This window comes from Pezoporus wallicus, unplaced genomic scaffold (genome assembly GCF_028554395.1).
Source record: "Pezoporus wallicus isolate ANWC-B61680 ecotype Strahan unplaced genomic scaffold, APGP_CSIRO_Pwel_v1 contig_3952, whole genome shotgun sequence".
Lineage (NCBI taxonomy): Eukaryota > Metazoa > Chordata > Aves > Psittaciformes > Psittacidae > Pezoporus > Pezoporus wallicus.
The window spans coordinates 4435013-4462150 of NW_026635034.1; the positions used below are offsets into that span (position 1 = coordinate 4435013).

Here is a 27138-nt window from a genome sequence, read left to right on the forward strand (position 1 = left end):
ATCCCCCCCAAGGCATTCACACCGTGCAACAAGTCGCTGCATGCACACCCCTTACATAGCTGCGCACCCCCTTACACAGCCATAGAATCACAGAATAGTTAGGGTTGGAAAGGACCTTAAAATCATCAAGTTCCAACCCCCCTGCCATGGGCAGGGACACCTCACACACGCCATACCACTCGTTACACAGCCGAGCACCCCTTTATACAGCCAAGCACCCCCTTACTCAGCTGAACAACCCTTTATACAGCCGAGCACCCCCTTACTGAGCCATGTACCCCTTTACACACCTGCGCACACCCATTGCTCAGCCATGCACCCGCTTTACACAGCCATACCCCCCCCCGCACAGCCGAGCACCCCCACTCAGCCACGCACACCCCTCATACCGCCGAGCACCCCCTTTACACAGCCATACCCCCTATACTCAGCCACGCACACCCCTCACACAGCCGAGCACCCCCTTTACACAGCCGTAACCCCCTATACACAGCCGAGCACCCCCACTCAGCCACGCACACCCCTCACACAGCCGAGCACCCCCTTTACACAGCCATAACCCCTATACACAGCCGAGCACCCCCTTTACACAGCCATAACCCCCTATACACAGCCGAGCACCCCCTTTACACAGCCATAACCCCCTATACACAGCCGAGCACCCCCTTTACACAGCCATAACCCCCTATACACAGCCGAGCACCCCCTTTACACAGCCATAACCCCCTATACACAGCCGAGCACCCCCTTTACACAGCCATAACCCCCCTTGCACAGCCGAGCACCCCCACTCAGCCACGCACACCCCTCACACAGCCGAGCACCCCCTTTACACAGCCATAACCCCTATACACAGCCGAGCACCCCCTTTACACAGCCATAATCCCTATACACAGCCGAGCACCCCCCTTCGCACACCCGTACCCTCTACACACTCCCGTACCCGCTCCCGCCTCACACTGTCCGCAACCGGAGTCGACTGAGTATGGCGAGGAGGAAGACTGACGCAGGGGCGGCCGCGTGGCCTAATGGATAAGGCGTCTGACTTCGGATCAGAAGATTGCAGGTTCGAGTCCTGCCGCGGTCGTAGCTGGAGCTCGCTCGGGGGCTGTCTGTTTTGCTCCGCCCCCCCGTGCTGCGGCCTCGGGGCGGAAACCGACGGCGGAGCCGGGGCTGCTCCTCACCGCCAGCGGGGCCACCGCGCGCAGCCGTCGTGTTTTGCATCGTGTTTAACGGGAGAGGAGAAAACGCGGAGTGCGGCTCCGTGCGTGGAGCCGGAGACCGACCTCGACTGTGACACGAGTGGGGCGGTCACAGACACAGCCGTCGGGACCGGCAGTGCGGGGTCCGGTGTCCGCCACCCTTCAAGCTCTAGGGCCCCACGGCTCGGTGCGAGCGGTGGGGTGCAGGGTCCCCTCGCCTGGGGTGCTGGGGACAGCAGCGGCCGTGAGGCACTGGTGGGGACAACTCGGTGTGTGGCCGGAGAGCGAAAGGTGGCTGCAGGGTGCGGGTGGCAGGCCATAGGGTGCGGGAAGGGGCTGCGGGTGCAGTGAAGGGGACCAAGAGGTGGGTGCGGGCTCCCTGCCCTCCGCACGGACTCCTGTGTCCGGGAAGGTGGCTCAAGGCAGAGCCCAACGTGCCCTTGGCATTGCGGGGTGCCGAGCCGTGCCAGGCCGAGCCGTACCGCGCCGGGCAGAACCGCCAGGTGGCGCTGCGGGCCCGCCGGTGCCGGCCGGGCCGGGCCGGGTCCCCCGGGACCGGGGCTGTCGGGGCGCTGGTACCGCTCCCGCCCCATCCCTCCCCGCTCTCTCCGCTGGGCACCGGGCAGGGGGCACTGCGGCCTACGACCGCTGCCTCGACAACCCCGGTCCCTGCAGAGCTCCAAACCTGGGGTGCGCCCCTCTAAATCCGCACAGCTCCCGTCCTTCGGCGTGCAGGGTTTGGGGGGGCAGCTATACCCCCTCCTCTCCGTACAGGCAGCAGCAGCATGGGGGGGGGGGGGGGGGGGGGGGGGGGGGGGGGGAGGAACGCACACGCACACACCACGATGCTAGGTTTTGCGGCTTCGAATGCATTTCACAGCCCCTGGGCCTCCCAAAATACCCACTGCCCGCCAGCCTGAGATTCAACTGTGGGGACAGTGCTTCACCCTGTTTTATGCAGCAGCAGAAGATACCCGCTGCCTGAGCTTTAGGGGATCCAGGCCTATGGGGTATCCCCGTGCTCAGTCCCCCGTCCCGGTGGCTTGAGGTTTCCCGGTCTTGCAGCGGGAGCTGGGGCTGCAAAGCCAGCGGGGAGGGATGCTCCAGGGCTGGGGTGCTCGGAGTAGGAGAGAAAGAGCCATGAGCCGCACTGGGGCGAAGTAAGGAAGGGTTTGGGGACGCCCTGTCCCTGTTTGGCTCTGGGGAAGGACCCGGGTGCGGGGCACTTGTTCTTCCCTTCGATACGTTGTGTTTACGCTGATCTTCTCTCGTTTGGGGTCTTTGATCTATTTCTTTTTAGCTTGATCGCAAAACAAATAATAATAAAATATACACAAAGAAGCCTCATTAAAAAAAAAACAACAAAAAAACCAAAAATACACAACCCCCTTCAAGCGGAAAAAAAAAAAAAAAGAAAAAGAAAATAATAATTCTCCCTGAAATTGTTCACGTTGATGTTGATGACAACGAGCCCATTGCCTTGTCCGCAGCAGGACCAGCCAGGGCTGCGTGTTCCTCACCCGGGTGCGGGCAGGGAGGTTCGGCAAGGCAAAAAACAATAAACCACCACCATGCAAAAAACAATAAACCACCACCATACAAAAAACCCGAAATAACCCCAAAAAGCCGCAGTTTCATCAGGGCTGATTGCAATGCATGAGTCGGGATGAGGAGAGTAAGGTCTTCTATTTCTTTTTCTCCTAGGTTCTTTGTCTGTCTGCCTTTCTGTCGGGGACACATCCCCGTCCCGGTGCGCCCCGTCGGGCTCTGATACAAGCCGTTGGAGATACAATATTCACACGCACACACACCGCCTTAGAGACCCCGTACCCCGCCGGAGGCTCGATGCTGTCGGTCGGATAATGGGGCGGTGGGACTTTGTTTAACCCCGTTGCCCCCGGGGCCAGGGGTCAAGGGCTTCCTCTTCCCCCTGGGGCACGGCGAAGAGGCCGCCGCTCGCAACGGGAGGACCGCGGCGGGGAGGGAACGGGCTGCGGCCGCTGCTCCCCTTCTCACCACCGCGGCCCTACCGGTGCGACCAGTGTGGGACCCCGGGAACCCCCATCGCTTCCCGACAGCGAGAATCTGAGGTGGGCTCCGGGTGGTGTTTTGGGGTACCAGGGGGCGGCCAAGCATCAACCCGAGGCAGGGGGGAGATGCGGAAATCGGCCCCTGCCCTCCAGCATCCCTCAGGTCTTGCCTTCTTCCCCGGATGGAGCAAGCCGTTTTTAACGGGGAGCCGGTTTTAACGGGGTTTTACCCCTTCTCCGCAGGCAGAGGTATCTCAGCCGCCCGTCCGGGAGCCAAGAAACGGGAGAAACGGGCAATTTTTATAGGTGACGTACGGGCTTACGTGGGAATCCATGCCCAGCACCGCTCTTCCAGCTTTTTTTTTTTTTCTTCTGAAATAACCCTTCCCTGCAGCTCGTAACCCCCTTTTCCCGCTTGCACCCCCTTTTCCAAGCTGGGGCTGTGGGAGACGAAGAAAGAAAAGGGAAAAGAAAAGCAGCTCCCAATATCCCGCTATTTTTCCTGCTCGAGAGACGAGCCCTGGAGCTCCCGAAGTGAGCGATGGAGAGGGCGAGGGAAGGCGGGCGGGCGCCGGCTCCGAAGTGGAGGGGTCGGAGGTGGGATGGAGATGGGGGGAGACATGGGGGGATCCTCCTTTTCGGGATTAAGGGAGAACCGGCGAGGGAGGGAGGCTGGCGGCACCGCGGGCATTCGAGGTAAGTCCCCCGCCGGTGGTACCGGAGCCCAGGCGCTGCTGGCACGGGCGGTGCCGGCGCCGCGGGATAGGGAGGATGCTTTTGGAGGAGCAAAGGAGCCCTGTCCGTGGGGGTACCAGGCCCAGAGCCGGGTCCTGCGGGCAGTGAGGGGCCGGGGCTGCTTTGGCGGCTGCGGCTCCGGCTGAGATCGGTGCCGGTTATCGCGGGCTGGGGGCTGCAGGCAGCCCTGCCCGCGCCCTCGGGGCTTGGCCGGGGTCCCCCTGGGGCGAGCGGCCCACGGAGCCCGGTCCCGGCCCCCGGGGCTCCTCCCGTGCGTGTCTCAATTCTCTCAGGCTTGACTTGGCAATAAGCTCTCTCAATAGGGTGACAATAGAGCCCCGGTGGGACCCGAACAAAGAATTTGAAAGTAGTTAAATTGCAGGACACGTCCAGGCTGGGTGCTTGAATTAAAGAAAAAAAAAGAGAAAAAAAAAAGGGAAGAAAAAAAAAGAAAAAATATTCGGAGCAAAGCAAAAGGAGAGAGACTTTTCTTTGGGCTGGTGAGAAAATGCTCAGGGTAAAAGTTGGTTTGGCGTCTTCATTTCAGCGACAATGGAGCAGAGCTAATTCAATAGGAAACGCGGGGATTTTATAGTGAAAAGACCGCGGGGTTACACCGGAGTTAAGCTCTTGTGAATTAATTATTAGCGCAAATAAACTGGGGGGGGGGGGGGGGGGAAGAGGTGGGGAGTGCTCGAGAGGGAGTGTAGCGATTTCTTAATATTCTCTTTTTCGTGTTTAACGACAATGCCATCGGGTTTGCGACTCTGGGTGAACGAAAGGATTCCTCACCCTTCCCGCGACGAGGAGAAGACGCTGGTTTTATTCCTTTTCTTTCTTTATTATTCTTAATTTTCTTTAAATGGTGTTAATCGCTTATAAAATAAAACCCCACGGAATTTGGCAGCGAGCTCCGGTTTGTGCTGGCGGTGGCATTCGGGGTTATGTTTCCTTCCGTGGCAAGTCGCAGATGCAAAAAGGAAAATAACGGGGGAATTTAAAGGCAGGGATGTAGAGGCGAGGCGGCGTGTTCGGCTCTCGCACATCTCCCCGGCTCGATCGGTTTCTTGTTTTATTCCCTACATAGAAAACCTGTGCGGGGATCCCTGGGCGTTCATCGGGGCGGCGAGAGACTCCCCAGAGCCGCTCCGGGGCATTGGTGGAGTGAATCGGAGATAAAATACACGAGCGCGGTTAAAGGCAGGGAGGAAGCGAAGGGGAGGTCGGAGGAGTAGTAAAGGTGTGCAGGAGGGGTCTGGGGGGTTTTTCAGCCTCAATGCCAAAGCTGCAGGTGATGCGATACGTGTGTGATTCTGTGAGGAAGGTGAGGAAGAGGTGAGGAAGGTAGTGGCGGAGGGAGGCACCCCCGCGCCCCGGTTCCAGCGCGCTGCGGCTGTCGGGGTGAAGCCGTCTGCGGGACTCGGCCTGTCCGTCGGGGCGGGGATGGCTCGGCCCGGCTCCGGGAGGCCCTCACCTCCGAGGAGCAGCCGGTGCCCCGGCTTTGCCCGACAGCTGCAGGCGAGCCGGGCCGCGCCGGGAGCCACGGGGCCCTTCAGCATTTGGACAGCGGAGTGGGGCCGGGCCGGGCCGGGCCGGGCCGGGGATCGCAGCGGGGAGCGGAGGGCCGGCAGCGGCTGCTTCCCGTTCCCTGCTCGTCGTGACGGGGATGGGGGTGTCCTCGAGGGAACGGGGGTTCAAGGGATGAATGGAGGGGGGTGTCACACCCCGGTTCTCCACCCGGAAAACCACTTCTAGGACAGTGGGGCAGAGCGGGGATCCCGGCCTGCGCCCAGGTGAGCGGCGGCCTCGGGGGAGCGGATCTCACCGGTGGGGGGGGTTAAGGATGGGGACACGGCCCCTCTTCTTCTCCCTCCCAAAGTCGTACCCCCCCCCCCCCCCGCAGCCCCATCCTCGGGGGGTAATTACGGGGTGAGGCGAAGGGGCTGCGCTTTCTGCTCGGCGGAGCCTGGCAGGCACCAACCCCCGCCGCCACCGCCGCCTTCCTCCCGTCCTCCTCCTCTCCCCCTCCCTCCTCCCGCCTCCTCCCCTCCCCCTCTCCCTCCTCCTCCTCCTCTCCGCCATGGTTGGAGTGAATAGGAGGCTGCCGGGCTGACGTCAGTGCGGGCAGAGCCTGCCGGCGGCGGCAGCTCCTGGACACCGACCAGAGCCGGCACCGGCAGCCGCCGGGAAGACGCGAGGAGCTCGGGCAGAGCCGCTGCCGCCGTCCCCGGGGCTGGGGCCGCTGCCCGGCCGGGGCTGCCCTGCCCGCGCCGCTGATCCGCACTCTCGGTGTGTGCAGGGGATGGGGTGGCTCCCGCCGCCCGCTTCGCCCGGGGACCGCCGTCCTGCCCTCGGCACGGCAGCAAGAGTGAGTGTCGCGGCCGGGCATCGCCGCCACGGCGGAGCTGCCCCGGGGAGGCGGGAGGGCGCGGGGTGACTTGTCCCCCCAGGGGGGATGCACAGGCTGCGGGTGGGGAGGAGGGAAGCAAGCAGGGAAGCAAGGAGGGAAAAAGGGAGGGAAGCAATGAGGAGGGGAGATGAACTTGGGCCGGTCCCCACAGGGAAGTTGGGCGCCTGCAGGTGCCGGCACCACGCGGGACCGGGACCAGCACCGCGACCGCCCCGCGCCGCACCCCGGCCCCGGCCCACCCGTCACGGGGGACGAACGAGAGACACGGGGGACCTTGGGCTGCCGGAGATGCGTTTGCTCCGGCAGCCTCCCCCCTGCTGCCCGGGAGGTTGCAGCTCAGCGGCGGGACATGGGGCAGGCTGAGCCCCGACGGGGCGGCGGGGACCGGGCGCTACCGAGTTGCCCCTGAACGACACCGGGAGAGGCGGCACCGGGCAAAACGCCTGGACGAGGCCGAGCCTCTCGGGGCACCCAGGCTTTAGGCCGCGGGAGAAATCCCGGGCTCCCGAGGAAGTTCTTCCTCCCTGTGCAGCGGGTGCTGCTGAAGGGACCCGTTTCACGGAGGGGGATGGGGGGTCACAGGGGTGCCCCGCTCGCCTGCTCGGATTTACCGCCGGGGAGCAGCAGCGGGGAGCCGCTGCCCGTGCCCTGATCCGCCACCGGCTTCTGCTGCTGGAGGATTTCTTTTATTTTTCTCCTGCTGTGTCTCTTTTATTTGCCTTTAAAAAAAAAAAAAAATTATTTCATTTTATTTCATCCTTTCCCTCCTTAATTTTATTTCATTTATTTTTGTTTTGATTAATTTTTTTCTTTTTCCTTTTTTTTTTTTTTTTCCCCATTCATTCTTCTCTTCTTTTTCCTTCCTTCCCGAAAACGCTTTTTTCTTGGGGTTTGATTTTGTTGGGATTGGGTTTAACTTTGGGGGGTTTCTTCCTTTTTTTTTTTCTTTTTTTTTCCTTTTTTTTTCTTTTTCCTTTTTTATTTATCCTTTTTATCCTTTTTTTCTTTTCCTTCCCTCGCATCTCCGTGCAAATGAAACCCGTTTTAGGCCTCAGCCTTTAGGAAACCCGAATCATAGCAGTGCAGGTGGCCCGAAACTCTGCACTTGACTGGATCCCCTCGACGTGCCTCCACCCCTGTCCCGGCCGAGCAGCCCCTGTCCCCGCCGAGCCGGGACGCTCCGGGACCGGCCCCGCCTGGGTCCCGGCCCCCGACGGCCGGCGAGAAAAAAGAGCAGCGGGGGCCGGGCCGCCGCCGCTTTGCCTTTTCAGCGCCGGGGCTTGCTCAGAGGCGGCTTTTAATTGCTAAACAAAGCGACGCGTTTCCTTCACGCCCGTCGGGAGCTGCCGCTTCTGTGCGAAGCCCCGATTTTGCGTGAGGAAAAGCAAAATAACCCCAACCCCACACCCGCAACCCCCCAGAACACGCACAGCCACAATTAAGAGAAGCTGTGGGGAGGCGCGGGGGTTACTCCAGGTTGGCTAAAAATAACTTCTCCTAATTAAAGAAAAGTGACGTCAGACGCGCAGGACGTAGAAGAGGGGAAGGCAGCGGACTCGGTACTGGGCGATCACGTTAAATAATCCCGGGTCTGCCCGATGACCGGGCGGCCGCGGGGCCCCGGGGCTCGCCGAGGTGCGGCCGGCTCCGCTTCACCCAGTGAGGACACGGGAAGCAGAGGCCCGGCCACCCGCGGGTGGGCGCGGATGTTCCGCGGTAGCGCCGGAGCAGGTGCAGCACCATGGCCAGAGCAGCGCCGGCACCGCCGCCCCTCCCCGTCCCGTCGGGCCGCCCGCAGCCGCGGGTCGTTTAATCTCATGGGTTCGTGCAGAGGAAGGACGTGTCCCTCATGCGACGCCTCCGGAGCCCGGGCAGCCCCCGCCAATCCCTCCCCGGGCTGCTCGCTGGTGCTCTGCGCTGTGCCAAGGAGCCATTTTGTACGTATCCTGCACAAATTGCGCCTAAAATATGATTAAAAATAATCCCACCAACCCCACCACCCCCCCCCCCAAAAAAAAAATTAACCAAAAAAAACCCAACCCACAAAGCCTAAAAAAATACCCCAAGAACAAGGTGAGATTTTCTCCCAGGTGCGGGGGGCTCTGCTGCACCGAGCGGGTTGGGGCAAGGGCTCCGAGCAGAGCAAGGCTTTGCTGAAAAGGAGCAGGGGAAAAAAGACAATATTATGTCCATTTCTGCCAAGAAAAACGCCTCCTCTGAGCAGCAGAGAGGCGGGATCCCAGCCACGAGCAGCCCGGCGAGATGTGGTACTTCACCCGCAGCATCCTCACCCGAGCAGCACGGCGGCCGGGGGCTCGGTGCTGCGGGCAGCAGACCTCGCACGGCGGCAGCCGGGCAGAGCTGCTGCTCGGCGGGGCTGGCTCTGCCCGCCTGGGCCCTTCCGCTGCTGTCGCAGGGACGGCGGGGCCGAGTCGCCGCCGGAGTGGCCCCGGGAGAGGGGGAAGCTGCCGGCCGTGCCCCACGCTGCTCCCCCCGGTGAGTAACGGGGCCTCCCCCGGTGGGGGGAAGCTGAGGCCGGGCCGTAGCCCAGGCGAATCCTCCATGTCCGCTCGGCCCCGCCGGCCACGCACCCTTGGGCTGCCCCGGGGAGGCGGTGGGGAGAGCGGGCGCCTTCTCCTGCCCGGCCGGGAGCTTACGGGCAGCGATCACCCCAATAACGACAGCGAGAAATTAGGAGAAAATCCAGGGCCAGCAAATGAAGGAATCCGACCCGTGGCAGGTTTTTTTTATCCTCCTTTTTCCGGGGCAGATTAAAATAACCCCCTGCCAAGCGCGCTCCCGAGCAAGGCACCACGGGGCTGGGAACGGAGCACAGATTTCTCCCTACCTTCCCCAGCCCCGTCGGGGCGGCAGGGGCACCCCTAGGCCCGTTTCTCGTTAGGCAGGAGGCGGCAGGGAAGCAGCGGTTCCCGGGAGCGGGGCAGCGGCCGGGCTCGCCCGGGCGGCGGGAGCAGCGGGGCTGGCAGCGCTGGTCCTGCAGCTTTCAGCCTGATTGAGCCGGTAGATTTTATTTATTCCATTTCTAATTTTTCCTCTAAGGATACGGCGGGAGGGGGAGGCGAGGAGAGAAAGAAATAAATAACCCGAGCGAAGCTCGCCGGGAGCCGGCGGGACCGGAGGGCTGCGCTCCGCCGCAGCTGCTCCCGCCGCGATCGCTTCGTTTCGCGGATCCCTCGTTTTGCAACCGGTCACGTTTTCTCCTCGCCTCGGGTTTAAAGGAAGGCGATGCTTAGAACCAGCGAGGGGTTATAGCTCTTATTTTTGTTATTTATATTTTCTTTCTAGTGAGGAATAAGTCAGGAAGGACCCCAGATAATCACGGTCACCTCCTGGCATTTCGTTATTATTATCGTTGTTAGTGTTTGTACATACCGGGTTAGCCCCTACACGCATATGGCGTTAAGAAACTGTACGGGAAATAGCAGAACCTGGAGGGAAAATAATTAAAACAAGGAGGGAAAGGGCAGCAGAGAGGATCGGTGCAGGATCGCGGCGCGTCCCCAGCCCCCGAGTACGGCTCGGGACGGACGGGCCCCGCGTCTGTCTGTGGGGAAAGGGGCCTGGAGGGTGCCCCGGTGCAGAGGCCGGACGGGGCGGGCGCTGCTGGGGGAGGAGAAGGTGTGAGAGGGGTGCGGTGAGTGGGGGGGGTTATCGATGGGAGGGGGGGCGGGGAAAGGCTGAAGGAAAGGGGACGGGAAAAGGGAAGGAAAATGGACGGAAAGGGAAAAAGAGGAGAAAAAGGAAAGGCCGTGGAAAGGGAGAGAGGGGAGAGGGCAAAGGCAGAGGGGAGCCTCGAGGATAGGCAGAGCGAAGTTACTGCAGGTGGGTCCCCGCGCCGGGCCGTGCGGGGCTGCTGCCGCCTCTCCCCATAGCTGCCGGCCCAGCGGAGCTGCCGGGGGCACGGCGGGGCAGGGAGGGGGCAGGCAGAGCGCCCCGCGGCTCAGCCCCTTCGGCGCAGGCCGGGAGGGGAGGCACGGCGGGGGGAGGACCGGTCCCGAGCCGTACGGTGCCGGCCCGCCCCGTCCAGCCGCGGCGCGACCCACCGCAATCCCGATCGGGCCGGGGCTGGCTGGAAAGCGCGGGAAAGGGGGCGCTGATTTAAATGTAGGGTCGAGGATTGGCTGTGCGCGGCGTGACGTCACTTCCCAAAGGGGGCGATTACCATGCGAGGGGAGTAGAAGTTGGGCAGCGGGGCGGGAGCGCGGGCGCCGCTCGCCCGGGCCGGTACCGGGGCGGGCTTGGCACGGCTTGGCTCGGCTCAGCCCAGCCCCGCACCGCCCGGCTCAGCCCCGCACGGCCCGGCCCGGCTCTCCGCAGCCGGCCCCGCAGCCGGCGGTGCCGCGGGTCTGCCCCGGCTCGTCCTCTCCGCTCCCATTTATCGTTTTTTTCTCTTATTTTCCCCCCTCCCCGTTTTCTCTGTGTGTGTGTGTGGTTCCCGGTGGCAGCCCCCGGCCGCCCTGCCCCGGCCGTGCCCGCACCCTGGAGCGGACGGACGGATGGACGGACGGATGGCCGGCATCCCCGACGGAGGGATGTTTCTGTCTTTGGTTATCTAGCTGTATGAGTGTTGTGGAGCCATCATAAAGCTAGATAACCGAAAGTAGAAATGACTTCCAGACCTGCTCGCCCGGGGGAAGCGGCCGCACCGGGACCGGCGGAGCAGAGACGGCCCGACCCACCGCCCGTGGGGCTCCAGGTAAGGGCTACGGCTCCGCGCCCGCCCCGTCGGGCCGCTCCGGGCAGCGGCAGCCGGGGGCTCCGCGGGCGGGAGGGCCGGGGACAGGGAGAGGGGAGGCGAGTCCTGCGCGGATGCTTTCACAGCCAGAGAAACCCGGGGGTTAACCCGGGCTTAAATACACCTCGAATGCGCTCCTTGGCTGCAGGGTGCGCGGCTCGGGGAGGACGGAGGGAGCGAGAGCCTTCCCAAAATAAATCACCCTCCCGTTCCAGATCTCGACCTCCCCCCGTTTTTTTTGATGTTTCCCCTTCTCTCCTCTCTCCATTCCTCTCTCTTGTTTTCGGCTTCGGGTTTGATCCCGGCCTCCCTGCGGAAGGTCAAGTTGGTGATAATGTGATCACTTTCCCTATGCGGTGGCTCTTGCTTTTGTCCGTAGCTGGGAGGGAGAAGTGGATGCTCTTCGGAGAGAGGGATGCAAGGGCAAGGGTCCCGCTGCTGGGTGCACCCCTCTGGAATCCAGGCGCCCGGCTGGGGGCTTCTTTTGGAAGCCGAGCGGTTGGCAAGGCACAAAGCTTTCTTTCACCCTCCGCTGCAAGCCCCAGAAGTTAAGATAGAAAATGTATTGCAATGTGTGGCAAATATTAAAAAAGAAAAGAAAAAGGAAGACAGAAAGGAAGGAAAGAAAGAAAGAAAGAAAAGAAAGGGGGAAAAAAAGCAATTGGCACATCTGCATTCCGTTCCCATGGCGACACAAAGCACCGCGCTCGCCGCCAGCCTCCCCGCACGTTTCCCCGCTGGCGTGGGGCGAGCGCCCGTGGCCGTGGCCGTGCTTCCCGGGCCCCCCGGCACCCCGGGACAGCCCGTGGGGCACCGCCGCCGGCCCCTCGCCCGGCGGTGGCGGTTCCATCCCGCAGAGATCATCCCTGCGTTGCCACGAACTCACACGGGGCCGTGACAGCGGCAGAGGAAAAGCTTCCCGTGTCTGGGTCTGGAGTGGGGTGTTTGCAGGCTCTCTGCCCCCCAGGAGATGCTGCGGGAGATGGGGAGGGATGGGAGAGACGGTGCCGTGCTCCCACTGCTCTAGAAGTGGGTTGCGGGTTCCCTGCCCCAGCCTTTTCCCTGCAGCTGGGCATTCCCTGCTGAGGAATGAGGGTAGCACCTTAGGGGTGAGCTACCCACACCCACAATGAGAGATGGGAGCCCCGTGCCCCTCCAAGACAGGTTTTCCACCTTCCCTTGCACGGGGGAATGGCGTCAGATGCCACGTAGGCCCGCCAAGCTAAACATGCCTGTGCACCCTTCCAGGGCCAGCAAAGCACCGCCATAACCACAGTAAGGAAAAAGGATCTCAGCCTGAATTGGGCTATACCGGGCGAAAGAAAAGTTCTGAGGAGCTGTTGTTATTATATATTCTAATGAGAAGTCATTGGAGAAATTAAAAAGGGCAGAGAAAGAGGAAGACGCCAGCACTAATTCCGCAGGAAGCCTCCCAGGGAAAAGGCTGTGTGAGTGTGAACGCTGAAAAGCATGAAGGCCTGGAATTAGACTATCATTTAGAAAGCGTTACTAATCCGAAGTTACAGCAGTAATTCCATGATTTGCTGGGTCCCACACGCAGCGCCAGAATTAAAGATACGGATTTTCTAGAAATGTAGCTCAACTGTGGCACCGAGTCTCGGCGAGATCCGAATGAATCATTCATTCCAAAGGCAGCGAAAGACGTGTCATTAAGAACCAACCTCCTTCTCTCCAGCCCATCTGGAATATGTATGCTCTATGCAATCCCAGAAATTGTGGAAGAGATCGGAGGTGGGGAGGAGGCAATGTAGCCCTTTCCCTTCTTAATTATGTCGCTTATTTTTAAGGGATAATTTCCCAGTTATTTCCACCATATTGTGAGTGGCACTTCAATTCTTCTCCTATTTATTCCCCCCCTCCCTTTCCCCTTCCATGCGTTAGCATCGAGTCAGGTGCAAACGGTTTCAGTGGAGATGCTTTAAAACTCGACTGAACAAAGCAGGGGGGGAACTGAGCAAGGTGGTTGATGAATGCATTTATTCCGGAGTAATGATTTGATGGGGGATGGAGGAAAGAAACATTCAAATTCCTAATGAATATAATTCAGGAGGAATCATTCGACCAGCGTGTTAGAGACAATCTGTTTGGTGGGAGTGTTTCTGCACTGGCACAACCCAGGAGGTATTTCTGTCCCTGCCTTCTGTAATTGCAAAAGGTGAAAATATCAAAAGAGGATCCGAGGGGAAAAAAACCCCAACCCACACACACACATAATAAATGTCTTTGTGTGTGTGTGTATAAATACATAGATATATAATTTCATGAAATAAAATGGAAGTGTGGAAATCCGTGTCTACATGTGAACTCTTACAAAGGATCCATGCAAGCTCTTTCACCTTGCTGTTCCATCAGCTGCTCAGGAGCCACCCTTGACTCCTCTCCATTTTTTATCTGCCCCAAATCGCCTGTTCTGAGCCCATTTTTCAGGTGTTTTTTCAGCCCGTTTCTGGTCCACTAAGCCTCGAGCAGATCCCCCCGAAGGGGGCTGAGGCAGGGACTGGGCCATTTGGCCTTAATTTCCAGGAGAGAGGAACATCGGTTGGATTTTTATGGGCACTTAAATTCTTCATTTTCACCCCCACTGTTGGTGTGAACCCACAGTGTTGGAGGCTGAAGGTGACCCCCCCCTCCATTAACAAGGGAGGTGGCAGTGAGTGATAGGTGACTGTGGTACGAGTGTCCCCAGCTCGCATGCACATGGGTGGGGGGTGAGGAAGTGGATAAAGCCCCCCAGTAAATCCCTACGTGTGAAGTACCTGCTGTTGGAGGATCCCTGGCAGCCCATTGCCCGGTCTCTGCTTTCTGTCTTTTAAGTGTGGTGGTGAAAGGAAGGTTCCCAACAGTCCATCTTTGGGCCAAGGATGGATTTTGGCTGCACACGGGTCCCTTTGTGGCTTAGCTCTTTGCCCTGTTTGTGCAGTTGTTGGCTTCAGATTGCTCTTTCTTCCTGAACAGCCCAAACCCAGAAGGGAAGGCATAATTTTTGGCTGTGCTGGGAGGAAAGCCCAGGTCACGGCATTCCCAACCCTTTCCAGAGGCTTTCTCTTCTCGGTGGGACTCCCAGCAGAGTGATAGGATGCAGCGTAGGCCAGGCATGGGTGAGGTTTCTGGAGCTGGGACGTGCTGTCTTTGTTCTTCAGGCGGAGCTGGGGATGGGCAGAGGGAGCCAGAAACAGAAGAATCGGTGTGTGCCATTGGAGGGGTAAATGGAAAACATCATTTGTGGGTTCACCCCAGGGAAATGTTGCCCTGGGACATAGTGTGCTCCAATTCATTATTTCCCATCTTTTCCTAAAAATTGGCCACCACGCAGTGGGTTGGGCTTGAGGCACAAGGTGAAGGCGGGTTTGTACCAGATACCTGGGAAGCCAAACCCTCCTGGGCACAGGGGTAGGTGAAGAAGGGTCTGTTCAGTCCCTGCCATTCAAAGGAGCCACCTCAGGATGAGCCCTCTTTCTCGGTTATGGATAAATCCTATCAATGGGCATTTTTGTGGAATCACTTGGCAATGGAAGGTTCAATGCTTGACCATTTCTTTTGTCTGTCTTGGCGCCCACTCCCTCCCCACATCCTTGCTGAAGGCACATGGTGCCTCCCTTTACCTGCTGCTCTGCCCTGGTTTTGTCTGTGCTGCCAGAGAAGGGGTAGAGCTCAGAGGCTTGGAGCATCCATCCCAGCTGTGTCTGTGGATGGGTGCTGCCTGTGCACTGGGGAGGTGCTGGAAACATGCTTTCTCATGTCTGGGTGGAGGGAAGGTGCCAATTTGGCACCAATGCAGGTGATGGTGTTTCTCCTAACTGCAAATGCCAAGGTGCTGGTGCTTGGCACATGGCCATGCATGCATGCCATTCATGCTGTGGGTGCCATGTGTAACTAAGGGGCCTCTGTTGCTGCCACATCAAGGCTCCTTGGTCTTCATAAGATTCTGGAAGGCCTCAAGGGCTGCGAGCATAAGATGGCTGCGTGGCCACCCCATTGGCTTCCTCACCACATGGTGCCAGGAATTGCCTTTTCTAGGTTGGGAATCTCAGTGTTTCATGCCCGTGAGCCCAAGAAGGCATTTGCCAAGATCCCAACTGGAAAAGCATCATCTCAGGCTGCTCACCCTCCTTCTCTCCATCCCTCTGGGCACACATGTTCCGGACCAGAGCTTGTGCCAGTATGAAGCTGAGGCATCACGCTGCCTGCCGCCGGGCTCTCGGCATCCACAAGGAGTCGGGACAGGCTCTGGCTTTCAGGTTTTCAGGTGCTGTCTGATATTTATTCAGGGGCTCGGGTTTGGTTTGGAGCGTTTGCCTAGAAAGCTCAGGAGTGGGGGTAAAAGAAAGAAAATGGAAGGGAGCAAAAGAACACAATCTCCGGCAGTTAGCTGTCTCTTGGAAACTCGGCTTGCTGTTCCTATAGAGGCTTTCTCTTCTCCTTCACCCTGGTCTGGCCTTAAGTACCACTTTAAGTGGGCTTTGCTCATTCACATCCAGGCTCCTTAGAGCAATTGAGCCCGCGGGGGTCTGAAAAGAAGGGACAGTCCTTCAATGGCAGGACCTTGGGCCAGGCTAATTGGTTTTGGTTCAAGGGGATACTGGATTTGTGAAAAGCCCAAAGACATCTTTCCCACGCCAAATCCCGGCTCTTCAGAGGGGGAAGTGAGGGGTGCTGGGTGGGGAAGGGAGCTGAAAGAAAGATGGTTTAGTTGAGGAACCTACATAACGACCCAGGCACCCACCAGCCTCAGTGGGGTGCAATGGGGGGTTGAGCCCAGGGTGGCATGGCAGCAGGAAGATGGGGTCTCTTCTCAAAGCAGGTGGATGGTGGCGGCTGGCTCCCGGCTGGCTGCAGTGTCTTGGTTTCATTCAAACCAGGCTCTTTATGTCCGTGCCAGGCTCCCGTGGAGATGCTGAGAGAGAAGGAAGGATGGGACCTGGGTCCAGAAACTGAATCGCTTCTGTGTGCTCGGTTGTGCAGCCGTGGGGGGCATTTGCTGAGGTCTCTTGTATCTCGTTTTGATTTAGGGATTTATTTATTTTTCAACATTGACTCTGTCTGGCGCCATTCCAGCAGTCCCACGACCTTTACTCTCCCCAATCCATAAAAACCACTTAATTATTGGGCCGAAAATCAAGGCTTGGAAACAAAGCCAGCTTATGGGACCATCATTTCTTGACATATTTCCTGAGAGGACATATTTCTGGGCACCTTCAGAGCAGAGCACGCAGCTTGTTGGATATGAGATATCAAGGCATTATTTATTGAGGAAGTCTTCACACTCCCTCATCCGTTATAATTAACTGATGACATTTTTTTCCTTAGGTTCAAAATATGGTGAAAAAAGTATAATTAGCACGAAGCCGAGGCACTGCATTAAAATGTCTCCTATAGTTAATGTAGGGTAGTCGTGCTATTTATTATAGGAGGAGCTGGCTTTGACCTCTGTGTTGCCTAACACTTTTTATTGTAAAGATTCTTGAACTTTTTTTCCCTTTGGAGCACCTCTGACACTCCCATTGTTTGCTGCGGGCCCTTGAAATTCGGCCGGGGGAAGCTCTTCAGCTCGAGAAATGCCTATTCTTTGTCCCTTAAATTCCTTTCAGGTTTAGCTGAATTATGAATTGTTCGGAATCGTGATTTCCTTTCGCTTGCCTCTTGGGGGGGAAAGAAAGAAAAAATTGGAATTTATTGTTTCCCTGGAATAATAATAGCAAACCATGAGCAGGGTGAAGCCCTGGACTCCCACCACTGGATTGCAGAGCTCTGGACCAGCCAGGGAAGGTGGGAGGACACTTACAGCCAACTCCATGACTCCCTTTCACTATTCTTCCAGCACGGCCCCATCTCCTGGGAGAAAACTCCTCCGGGTCCTGGCGTTGGAAGGAACAGGCGTAGGGGGGTGTGAGTGCCTGGGCACTGCCAGCCCCAGAGGTCCCCCTTCCCCGCCAGCCCCAGGAGAGCAGCCTTCTGCCGCTGCCAGATAACATTAGTCCTGGATTTCATAGTGGCAGAAATCTGTGCCGAGACTCAGGGCTTGAAATCACTGTACCCATGCAGGACGAAGGCAGGGATGGGTGCAGGGTGGAAGGAGGGGAATTTTGTTACACTTGCCTACAATTGTTTTTCTTTTTGCTTATATAAACAATCTATTATTTATTAGCTATAAATAATGCATTTTTCTGTATGTTTAGAACGCACGTGATTTCTGTATATTAAAAATGAACATGGCTCTGAAGGCACCAAAGCAAGCACTTGGCAAGTCGGGGGGCACCCGCTTTCAGCTTGGCCATGAGATGTGAATTCTGCTTCTCCCTGCCCTTACGAGGCTGTAATGACACAGTCACAGCCTATTTTTAGCTCGCTCCCTCTTTTCCCCGGGCAGGGTGGCTGCACATGGAGGTGGAATTAAGGTTGCACGGACAGCCATAAATTGGACACTTCCTAACTTTGAAGTGCTTGACCACGCAACCTAAATGAGGGCTCTTCAGGGCAGTATTTCTGCATGTGGCATTAACTGTGTTGGTCGCGGACGGCAAATACAGGGGTAGGGAAGCCGTAGAGCAGAAAAGACCTATCAGACTATTGACAGTGCTTGTTTGAATAGATGGGGAAGTCAACAGAGCCTACACTTGTTCTGAGCTAAATGGCCAAGAAGATGTCTCCAAGATGAGAGGGGGAAGCCTTTGTTCCTTCAGCCCCAGCCTTGATGTTTTCTTTGCCTTTGGCTTTGCCTTGTTCACTCCTTGGGAGATTTGGGCTCCTGCTCTTGAGGAACCTGAGGCTTGAGTAGTGAATTTGTGTGCTTGTGGAAGCAAGGGGGTCCCTAGAAATGTGCACACGCACCAGCAGATGTGTGCTACGAGCTCATAGATGCTTGCTGACTGGCATCCTTGCCTTGCCTTGCACACTGACTCTTGCCAGTGTCGCTAACAGGAGCTGTTGCACATGTTGTATGGAAAGGAGAGGCCTTTGTTTATTACATGGGATATCTAATCTCTGTTTTTTTAACTGCTGGAAGAATTACTCTGGAGGTGGTTGTGTGCGATGCAGTTTCATCTTTGCTTGAAATGGCTTTTTGTGGCTTTCTTTTTCCCTTGTTGACTGGGGGGGTTTCTCCATTCGACTTTCAACAAGGCATTTGGCTGTGTGTTTTCTAGCAGAGTGGGCTCTGGTTCAGCAAATTTGCCTGGGGAATTAAACAGTCTTTTGTTTTACTTTCCTGGGTTTAATGCAGTCATGGGCCCTTGCACATACCTTGTGCTGATACCGGAGCATTTCCCTCCAGCCAGTAGTGTATTTGTCCTGGGTTATAATGATTTGACCTAGTGGTTTTGCCTTGTGGACTCCTGGAGACTCATACCTGCCTGGGGCTGTTCCTGCATTGTATCTAAGTGTCCTATGTTTGGGTTTCCATTGTGTGGGTATGGCCTTGTGTTTCACAAGCATCCTTTTCATAACTTTCCCCCTCTCTCCTGCATCTCGGTTCAGCAGAGGGCCTGTCTATCTGGATGCAGGCAATAAACATCTGTTCTCACCCTGACTTCTGTTAATGAGATAGAGACAGGTAAGCATCACACATACCAACTTTCCTGCTCTCAGCAACATCAAGGAAATGGTGACAAGCTATTAATGGAAAGTGATGGTCTGGGTGCTAATTAGTGCTTCCTTTTCAACTTTTACCTACATGTCTACCAAGATGCCCATCCCAGCCTCTCCTCTCTCCTTGCATCCCTTTGTTTCCAGCACGTTCCTTTTTCACCACGCACATCCCATGTCGAAGAGGCTTCTCTCCCTTTATTTTTCTCCCTACCAAGCTCTTTCTGCATCTCCTCATTCCCTTTTTCCCTGGGTAATTGCTGCATGTGCCCTCATTCTCCCGTGGTTGTTCCCAGCAAAGAATAAGCATGATACTGTAGTGGGATCTGAAAGCTTGGGGATGGGCCACATAGAGTTTGGTCAGGAGTTTCTCAGCTTCACCGGGTATGAATATCCGCTTGTGGCACTGGTACACGAGGTCAAATTGCCCTGGGGATGTGAGGTCAGAGATCTGTCCCCTCTTCCCACAGGTAATGCTGTGGGGAAGGTCCCAGCAGCTCACAGGTCTTGGTCATGGAGCAATTAGTATTTAAAGCAGATCCTCTGGTGATGCCCAGAGATTAAGTAGGAAGGGCCTTCGTGGTGTGAGCCTGCAGGACATGACAGGTCTGATCCCAGAGAGCTCGTGGTCTAAACCCTACATGATTTTGCTGTCCACCAGACCCTGTTAATAGGTAGGTTTTGAGATCCACCCCAATTTATGCTGCTGCAGCAATAGGATGCCTGGTCTCAGCTTGGTGCCTGGTCTCTCCCGTTGTAACTTCTCCTGGTCCCTGGGCTCTGCCTGTTCCCCAAGGACCCTGAATGTCCCCTCCTCACTTTTTTTTTTGCACAGGCTGTGGGTTTCTTGTGTCCCAAGGAGCTGCCTAATCTGCCCCTGTCATTCCCGGTCACAGGCTCCGCACACACCATGGCTTTATGAGGAACGCTTGCAGGGCAGTGGGAAGAGGCAGCCATGGTTTGCACATTAGCTAATTAATTTTCATGACTGAACGATGCTGCCTGGTCTCTTGTTTATACTCCTCGGCGCTCCCCTTCTCCCCCCTCCTCGCTGACACACACACAAGACGACACATCTCGTAGGAACGTCAGCATCCTTTCACAGCCCTGAGATGCGAGCGGTTATTCTGTTGGCTTGTCACATGCGGGTTTCCCTGCTTCATGGTACACAGGGGCCCCCTGTTTCACATTTGCTGATTCTTATTAGACCCAGCGCGCCAGGGCCTTGTCTCTCCCCGCAAAGCAACGCGCTGCATCCCATCCATAAATCCAACCCTGGAACAAAGCCTCTTCTACCCTGCCCCATATTTCTACCCAGCCTGCCCGCTTTCCCCTCTGTCTCTCTCTCTCTCCCCCTCTCCTGTGCTGAAGGTTTCCTAGTGCCAGGGAGATATGATAATTCTTGTGAAGAGAGCATGAAATGCCTCTGCTCTTTGTGTCTGTTTAATTCAATGAGAATCCCAGCCCCAGATGTCATGAATGGTGGGCTTTGTGCTGGCCCTTCCTAAGCCCTAACCGCCAGCCCTGCTCTCTGTCTTTCTTGTTTCCCACCACTGGATACTGATTAACAAACTAAATTATTTTTCCTCCCTAATGATGTTTTCCCACTTTGCCCACCAGGCTGGAAGAAGCCACGGGGAGGAAAGAGTTTGTGTAAAGGATGAGATAGCCAGGGAGAAAATTAAAGAGACAGTGTTGCTCTCTGGGCTCTGGCAACGCAGGTCTGCTCGGCTTTATTTCCTTGTTAGAGAACGGGGTCGTGTCTGGCTGTATTTTATGTGGCTGGGTGTATTTTACATGACTGGGGGTATTTTACATGGTTGGGTGTATTTTACATGCCTGGGTGTATTTCAGCTGCGGGGATGGGCTTGAAAGCACTCGCACAAGGTACGCTCTGAAGCATGCCAAGGTCCGTAACTCACTTGCAATTGTGTGTGCGACTTTACACGGCCCCAAATTTCAGGTCTCTTTTCCAGCCGTGAGTGACATGCGATAATTACTTGACGTCCATTCATGTATATGGGAGCCTCTTTCTAATTGAGACAAATTCTCTTTTCCTTAATCAGACATGACTGTGAGTTCGTGGAGTGGGATGCCTTGGGAAGGGCTGGGACGTCTCCACCTGGGCAAGGAGAGGTGAGTCCCTGGGAGTCTTGCTGAAGGATCGAGTCCAACTCATGCATGGGAGACCACCTCTTTTACCTGATCCCTGCTTCCCTTCCCGCAGCCAAATTTCCCAGCCAGGCTCTTGAGCAGGGCCAGTTGTTAGCTGCTGCTTCAGAAAGCCAGCAGTGACAATCCAGGGAGCCTGGAAGGAGCTGGAGGCAGGTGGCCAAGGCAGGTCAGTGCAAAGCCACCTGCTTCCTGGAGCCCAGCAGCGCTTCCTTGCTGGGCACCAATGAAGCTGTGGCCAGCAAACACCATCCTGGAGCAGAGAAAGAGGATGGGTGTCAACCTTGTGACAGTAGGAAGGGAGAGAGCCTTTCAACCACAACAAGGGGGTCTGAATTGTGCAGTTTGGGGTCACTGATGGGGGAGTGGTTTCATGTTTTGGGTGGGCTTTTTGGCTTTTAAGAACCAGAGGAGCCCCCAGGCTGTCAGGATGGGCTTCTCTTTGCTGGGGTGCAAGCAAGGTCAGGTCTGATGGACAGGACAGGCAAGGAGCAGGCTGTGCCCAGGGAGGCTCTATGGCAGTATTGTATGGCTCAGCCTTGTATTTATCAGTGAGATCTTTGGTTGGAGCTTTGCCTTTCCCTGTGGAGATCAGGGGGACTTGTGCAGGCTCAGCTTGTAGAGTGTCTGCTCCCCTCGCAGCCATGCCGATGCTGTGGTACCCAGCCATGGTTTCCCTTTCCCTCAGCTTAGACTGGAAGAAGGGGGAATAAACAGAGAAAAAGGGTGCTGCTTTGTACCCACTGAGCCCCTGCAAGCACACCCACTGCATCCAGCACAGTACCGCCTTGCGTACGGCCTTTGCTTCCCACCGCAGTCACATCTGACCCTTATTACTTCTGCAAGGTAGAACAAGGCAGGAAAAATGGCTGTGCAGCGAGTTTCTTCATGCGCCAGGATTTATTAAGAACAATAGGGGAAATCAATCCATCTATGTAGAATACATCGCAGGCTGCAATGGGATAAAGCATTTATTCCGCTCTTGAAGGGTAGAGCTATAACTCATGGGAGGCAAAACCCTTAGTGCTCTGGAGTCCCTTCCCATCATGTGTGCAAAGAAATGCTTAAGCCCATGGCAACCTACCAGCTATTGAATTTGTGTGGAGAATCTGCCGTCCTTCCCCTCTGCCGGCCCCTTTTTGGAAGGCGAGTCACTCATTAAAGCACACCTCTGGAAAAATGAAGGGGCTGTCTATTCGAAGGCATCTCTGCATCTGGGTTTTACTTGAAACAGAAAGAGAATAGATATGTCTCAGTGATGTAAAAGCAACCCCCCACCAGTTTTGAATGGACAGATCGTGCTTAAACCAACGCAGGATTTGCTGCAACTTTCTGCTGATGCCCAAGGACCAGGCATTGCAATCACAGAGGAGAGGGAGTGGTTGGGGTATTGTGCCAAGGTGAGGTGCTGTGCGGGGAGATTTGTGTCCCATGGTTGAATACCTCCAATGCTGACTAGATATTTATGTGTGTATATATATATATATATATATATATATATATATATATATAAGTATCACCCTGTGCCTGGCTCTCTCCTTATGGTAGAAGGCATGCAGTGCAAAGACTGGAGCAGTAGTTAGCAGGGGCAAAAGGTGACTGGGATTTGTTATAAGCTTTCTGGGTGTGAGAGAGTGTGAAGGCGGGCAGGATGGGGGGGGGGGTGTGTGTGCGGAATTAATAGTGAAATGGTATTTTCACTAAGCCTATTTTCACTGGGTCTAATCTATGTTGTGGGAAGAGGATCTCTTCAATAAGGCAGACCCAGTGAGGCTGGTGAACTCTTTGGAGGGGGCCTGAAGAGCTGAGGAGCGCAGGGAGGGAGAAGCTTAGCAATTGAACGGACACGTCAGACGGCCTTCCTCAGCAGAGATGACTTGGTAGGTAGCGTGCTGTTGGGCAGATGGGGTTAATTCTTACACCCAAATCAAAAGGCAACCGAGGGGGGAATGTTTTATTAATGAAAGCAGCCCTTTGTGAGTATTTCTCCCGAGGCACGTTCCCTCCACCCGCTGCCTTCCCCCCTGGCTGCTGTCTGGCCCCACGTCTTGCTCGGTACCTGCTCAGCTGCCACTCACCCACTGATAGGTTACATCAAGAAATGTCTCCATATGTCTTGAGTCCTGGACTTGGGAGAGGGGGATAGCAGGAAAGAGGGACAGGTCCTTGGCTATGCTGGAGACAGGGGTGTACCACAGGCAGGCAGAGCTCAGGCTGTCACAAGTTGCACGTTATCACGTCAGTTGCTGCAATGGTGATGTGGGGCTCACCTCTTGCTGGTACCAAAGAGCAAGAGAAACCATGACTTGCAGAGCACAAGGTAAAAAGCAGGTTGGAAGCGGGCACCTCAATGGGCAGGGATGAAGGCGCCAGCCAGCGATTGGGCTGGGCAGGCTGGGAGTGCCTTACCCACCATGCAGCCCCTTCCCATCATGCTGCCTCACTGCCTGCCAAACAATGGGCTCAAGAGAGGAGGAACAGATTTCTGTGCACCAGAAAGCAGCCTCTCCTGGTCTTTCTTACCCCGCTGCCTTCCCATGCCCATGTCCCCGGGGCCCCGAGTGGCTTTTTGTGCCAAAGGACAGGGCTGTGGGAGCGGCGAGGGCTGTGCGTGGAGGTTATTTCTGTCGCTTTGTTAAAAATAAAACAAAAGCTGGTTTATAACAATTGATTTAGAAGGAGGAGGAAACAGAGCTCAATTCCCAGAGCGCCTTTTAGCAAGGCTCTGCATGCTCGTGTGTGTCGTACGCGTGTCAGAGCACAGCACCCAAGGAAGGCCGGGTCGGGAAACCTCGCATGGAAGCGGGGAAAAGACCCCCGTGCACGGCTGCTTCCCTGAGGGAACCCCCGCAGGGCTAATGTTTGATCTGAGGCTCGGTTGTACTCCTCTGAAACCTTGGGATGTCAGGAGCTCGAAGGGAGCCTGGGACGGAAGAGGATGCTATTTGCATTTTCCTATGAATGCATCTATTTGTATAAATCTGGTGTCTCTGTGCATGCGCACACTGCCCTTACGCACGTATTTGTTTGAAGATGCATGCTGTCCCCGTGGTGTTCTCCACTCAGGGCCAGAACTGGATGGTCTGAAATTCAGGCTCTTCCTGGAGGATCTATACCTCCCCTCTCTGCTCCAAATCTAGCTGGGGCTACGGACGTAGGAGTCCCGAGATGTTTTCACCATGCGATAGCGGAGTTTCATTGTGGAGGATGAAGGCTCCCCCTTTCAAATTTGCACAGACATCAAAAGAGTCTGGAAGGTTCAAACAGATCACAACGTAATCAAAATGCCAAGCCACCGTCTGCTTCTGCCTTTGGGTTGACAAGCAGGATTAGCACCCAAGGGAAGCAGGGTGTAATAGTGTTTCACGGGCACTGTGAACAGCCCAGAAGTGTGCGCAGTACAGAAAGGTTAGCCGAGGGGCAGGTCTAGCTACAGACGTACGGTCCAGGGGTGGATTTGAAAGCAAGGAGCTGTACATGCACAACCTCCATGGATGTTTCGTTTGGCAGAAGGCAGGACTCTCCTATATACTGGTTATGTCAGTTAAAGCTAAACTGGAGAAAGGTAGGATCAGAGTGGAGCTGTGCACCAGCGTGGTGAGGAGCAGTAGCAGCTGACCTATAGTGCTGTCATTATAATGGTGTGGTTTTCCTTGTAGACAAACCCGGAGCAGAGCAGGTAGCCTGCCATCCCTTATGTTTCACTGTCTAACCGAGATGTATAACACAGCCCTGCCTGTGTGCGGTTGCAGTCACCCTCGTGCTCTGGTTCTCCGCACAGCACTGGAGCAATGCCCAACTTCCATTGTGTGCCTATTGCGTGGTGTGAAATAGCCCCGTCGTGGCTAGAGGCACCTGAAACACTTCCCAAATACTGCTTTAATGTGAGTAATTGCTGTAAGTGTTGTGAGGACAGCCCCAGATCAAGGATGAGGGTTCCTTGGTTGGCATTCGGTGTTGCTCATGTGAAGAATGAAAAAACACTGTAAAGCTCCCATGGAGTGGGAAATGCTGGTGTAGCTTTGTCTGTGCTGCCCGTTTAACCGTGCCTTTTCTTTATAACTGATCCTGGTTTAAATTCAGATTTAGGAAGCTCACACCTTTACCCGTATCTCTGCAGTTTTGGTTTGGGATTGATTTTGGTTTGGCCATAGAAAGAGAGAACTTGTCCATAACTCGCTCCGCAGTGCCTCACAGGCAATGCCTCCCCACTGGCTGTCGGTACTGCTGCGCCCGTCTCGCTGTACCTATTCAGTCCATGTCTCCCAGGGCCAGCCCAATGCCCAGCAGCTTCAGGGACTTACTGGGGCACATTTTACCTCAAAAGCGGGTCTAACCCTGCCTTAGCTCCCGCACTGCTCATGTCCGAGGGGAAAACCACAGCAAGGGCGCAGGCCCTGGGCAATGTCGCCTCTTGAAGGAGGAGCGTACCATGATTGTTCCAGCCAGGAAGCCTGTGGCAGTGCTGCACAGCCAGCGCCTTGGCGCCATGAGCGCAGCCCGCGCTAAGATGGCCGCCCTCCCGCCATGGAGACACCCTCGGTCCCAGTGCCCCCCTTTCCCTACGGGCCAGCGGGATGGCTGCCACCGCTGCCACCTGCCGCTGGGTGCCAGCTGCCTCAGCCAGGCCGAGGGGAGCCTGCTGGGGCAAGGCTGGCTGCTGGCACGAGGCAGCGTGGGCCCTGGCGGCCATTTTGCGGGAGGCAAGCGCCGCCTGTAAGATGGCCGCATGGGCATGAAGTAGGGTGCAGCGCTGCCTTGTCCTCGCCACGCTGCCTCCCTCACGCCGTCCCCTCCTTATCTTGCTAATTACCGATGAAGGCAGAACAATAACGGGAGCTGGCATGCCCCAGTTCTTTCTCTGCCACCTCCTTCCTCGGGCGGAAAATCAGCACGCACACCTCCCTCTGTCCCCCCTCCCCATGCCGCCCGCCATCCCCTCTGTGATATTAACCGAATTAACATACTTCCTTAATTTACCCCGCGTGTTTTTCCCCCCGCGCCGCCTCGTCATGGCTTCTCCAACCGGTTGGGTAAGAAAACGAGCAACGTTCATTTATTCCACACACACACACACACACACACACACCCTCCCCGCTCGTTTGGTTGTATGCGAAAAATCCTTAATGACATCTAAAAGGGGTGGCGGGACAATAGCCCACGCGGGGCTTGGCAGGAGCCGTGTGATATTTACCCCGCCGCACCGTCCTCGCCTGCTTTGCCGGCGGATTAGGACGGTCTCCCCGCGTTCCTCCAAAGATCTATTTTGCTGGTGGTGGCGGGGAAAAGGGGGGGACGCGTTGGCACGCGGCTGCTTTGTGCGCCTCTGCTTCACCTATGGAAAACGAGACGTTGAGGTGTTGCCATAAACCCCCGGATGACAAAGAAAGCGCCTTTCTCTTCGGCTCGTAGGCAACAATGACAGAAGCCTTTAAAAACCATGTTGGGGGGGGAGGGAGGGGGTGCCCTCCCCCCCCAACAGTGATTGCGGAAGGCTTCCCCTAAAAGGAACTTAAATACATATCATTAAATGTAAAGCGCTGAGCTCCGCTCCCGCTAACTATGCCATGCTTTTTGTTTCTGATAGTATTTGTCCGTTGCAGAGAGCAAGCTGGGGATGTGGAGCCTCCCCCCGCCCTCCTCCCTTTGTTTAAGTGACAAAATATTGCTATGTTCTTGTTTAGAAAATAAACCTTTGTGGGGTTTTCAGCTTTTATCCCTATTTATTTATGAATTTCTTCATTTTATCGTGGTGTGAAATCCAAATTCCCCTTCCTCTCTCATCCTGGGAATCCATGTTCCTCATGATCAGTTTTTTCCTTCCTTTATCTAAAAAAACACAGCGTTATTTTATAGTATTACTCCCAAAATAATGCAGAAGGAATATTTTGGAGTATTTGGAGCTTCAGGATATTGCAATCTATTTTTTTTACAAGCGATGAATGAAGAGCAATGATTTAAGTGTGTAATGCACAATACAGATGCCATGCATTGTAAATACATTTCAGGGGCATAAAATCCAACACAGAGAGCCAGTGTTCCACAAAAGCTGGGAGTCCAAAAATAACTGTAAAAATTAATTGTCTGTTGGGGCGAATCTCTCAGATCCCAGCCAATATTTGCAGGGTTACAATATACAACAGGGTTACTTATTGGCATAAATATCCCATTTTAAAATGCCGATGCTAAACTGAAAAGAGAGGTGAAGGGAGATATTTGACTGATTACTGG

The 27138-nt window shown here is 55.8% G+C and overlaps 2 long non-coding RNA genes and 1 other non-coding gene across 3 annotated transcripts in view; 2 read left to right on the forward strand and 1 right to left on the reverse strand.

Moving 5' to 3' along the window:
• The first annotated feature begins 1014 nt into the window (after nucleotides 1-1014).
• TRNAR-UCG (transfer RNA arginine (anticodon UCG)) lies at nucleotides 1015-1087 on the forward strand. The gene has a single exon. It is a non-coding gene; the product is annotated as a tRNA-Arg (tRNA).
• A 9537-nt stretch (nucleotides 1088-10624) lies between these two features.
• The window catches only part of LOC130607450 (uncharacterized), a 35091-nt gene continuing 18577 nt past the window's right edge, over nucleotides 10625-27138 (forward strand). The window contains exons 1-2 of the long non-coding RNA XR_008974270.1: nucleotides 10625-11094; nucleotides 20802-20871. This is a non-coding gene — a long non-coding RNA (uncharacterized LOC130607450). The remainder of the gene's footprint in view (nucleotides 11095-20801; nucleotides 20872-27138) is intronic.
• LOC130607490 (uncharacterized) lies at nucleotides 21973-25964 on the reverse strand. The gene is made up of 3 exons (XR_008974274.1): nucleotides 25875-25964; nucleotides 22986-23183; nucleotides 21973-22131 (listed from the first exon to the last, which is right to left on the reverse strand). It is a non-coding gene; the product is annotated as an uncharacterized LOC130607490 (long non-coding RNA).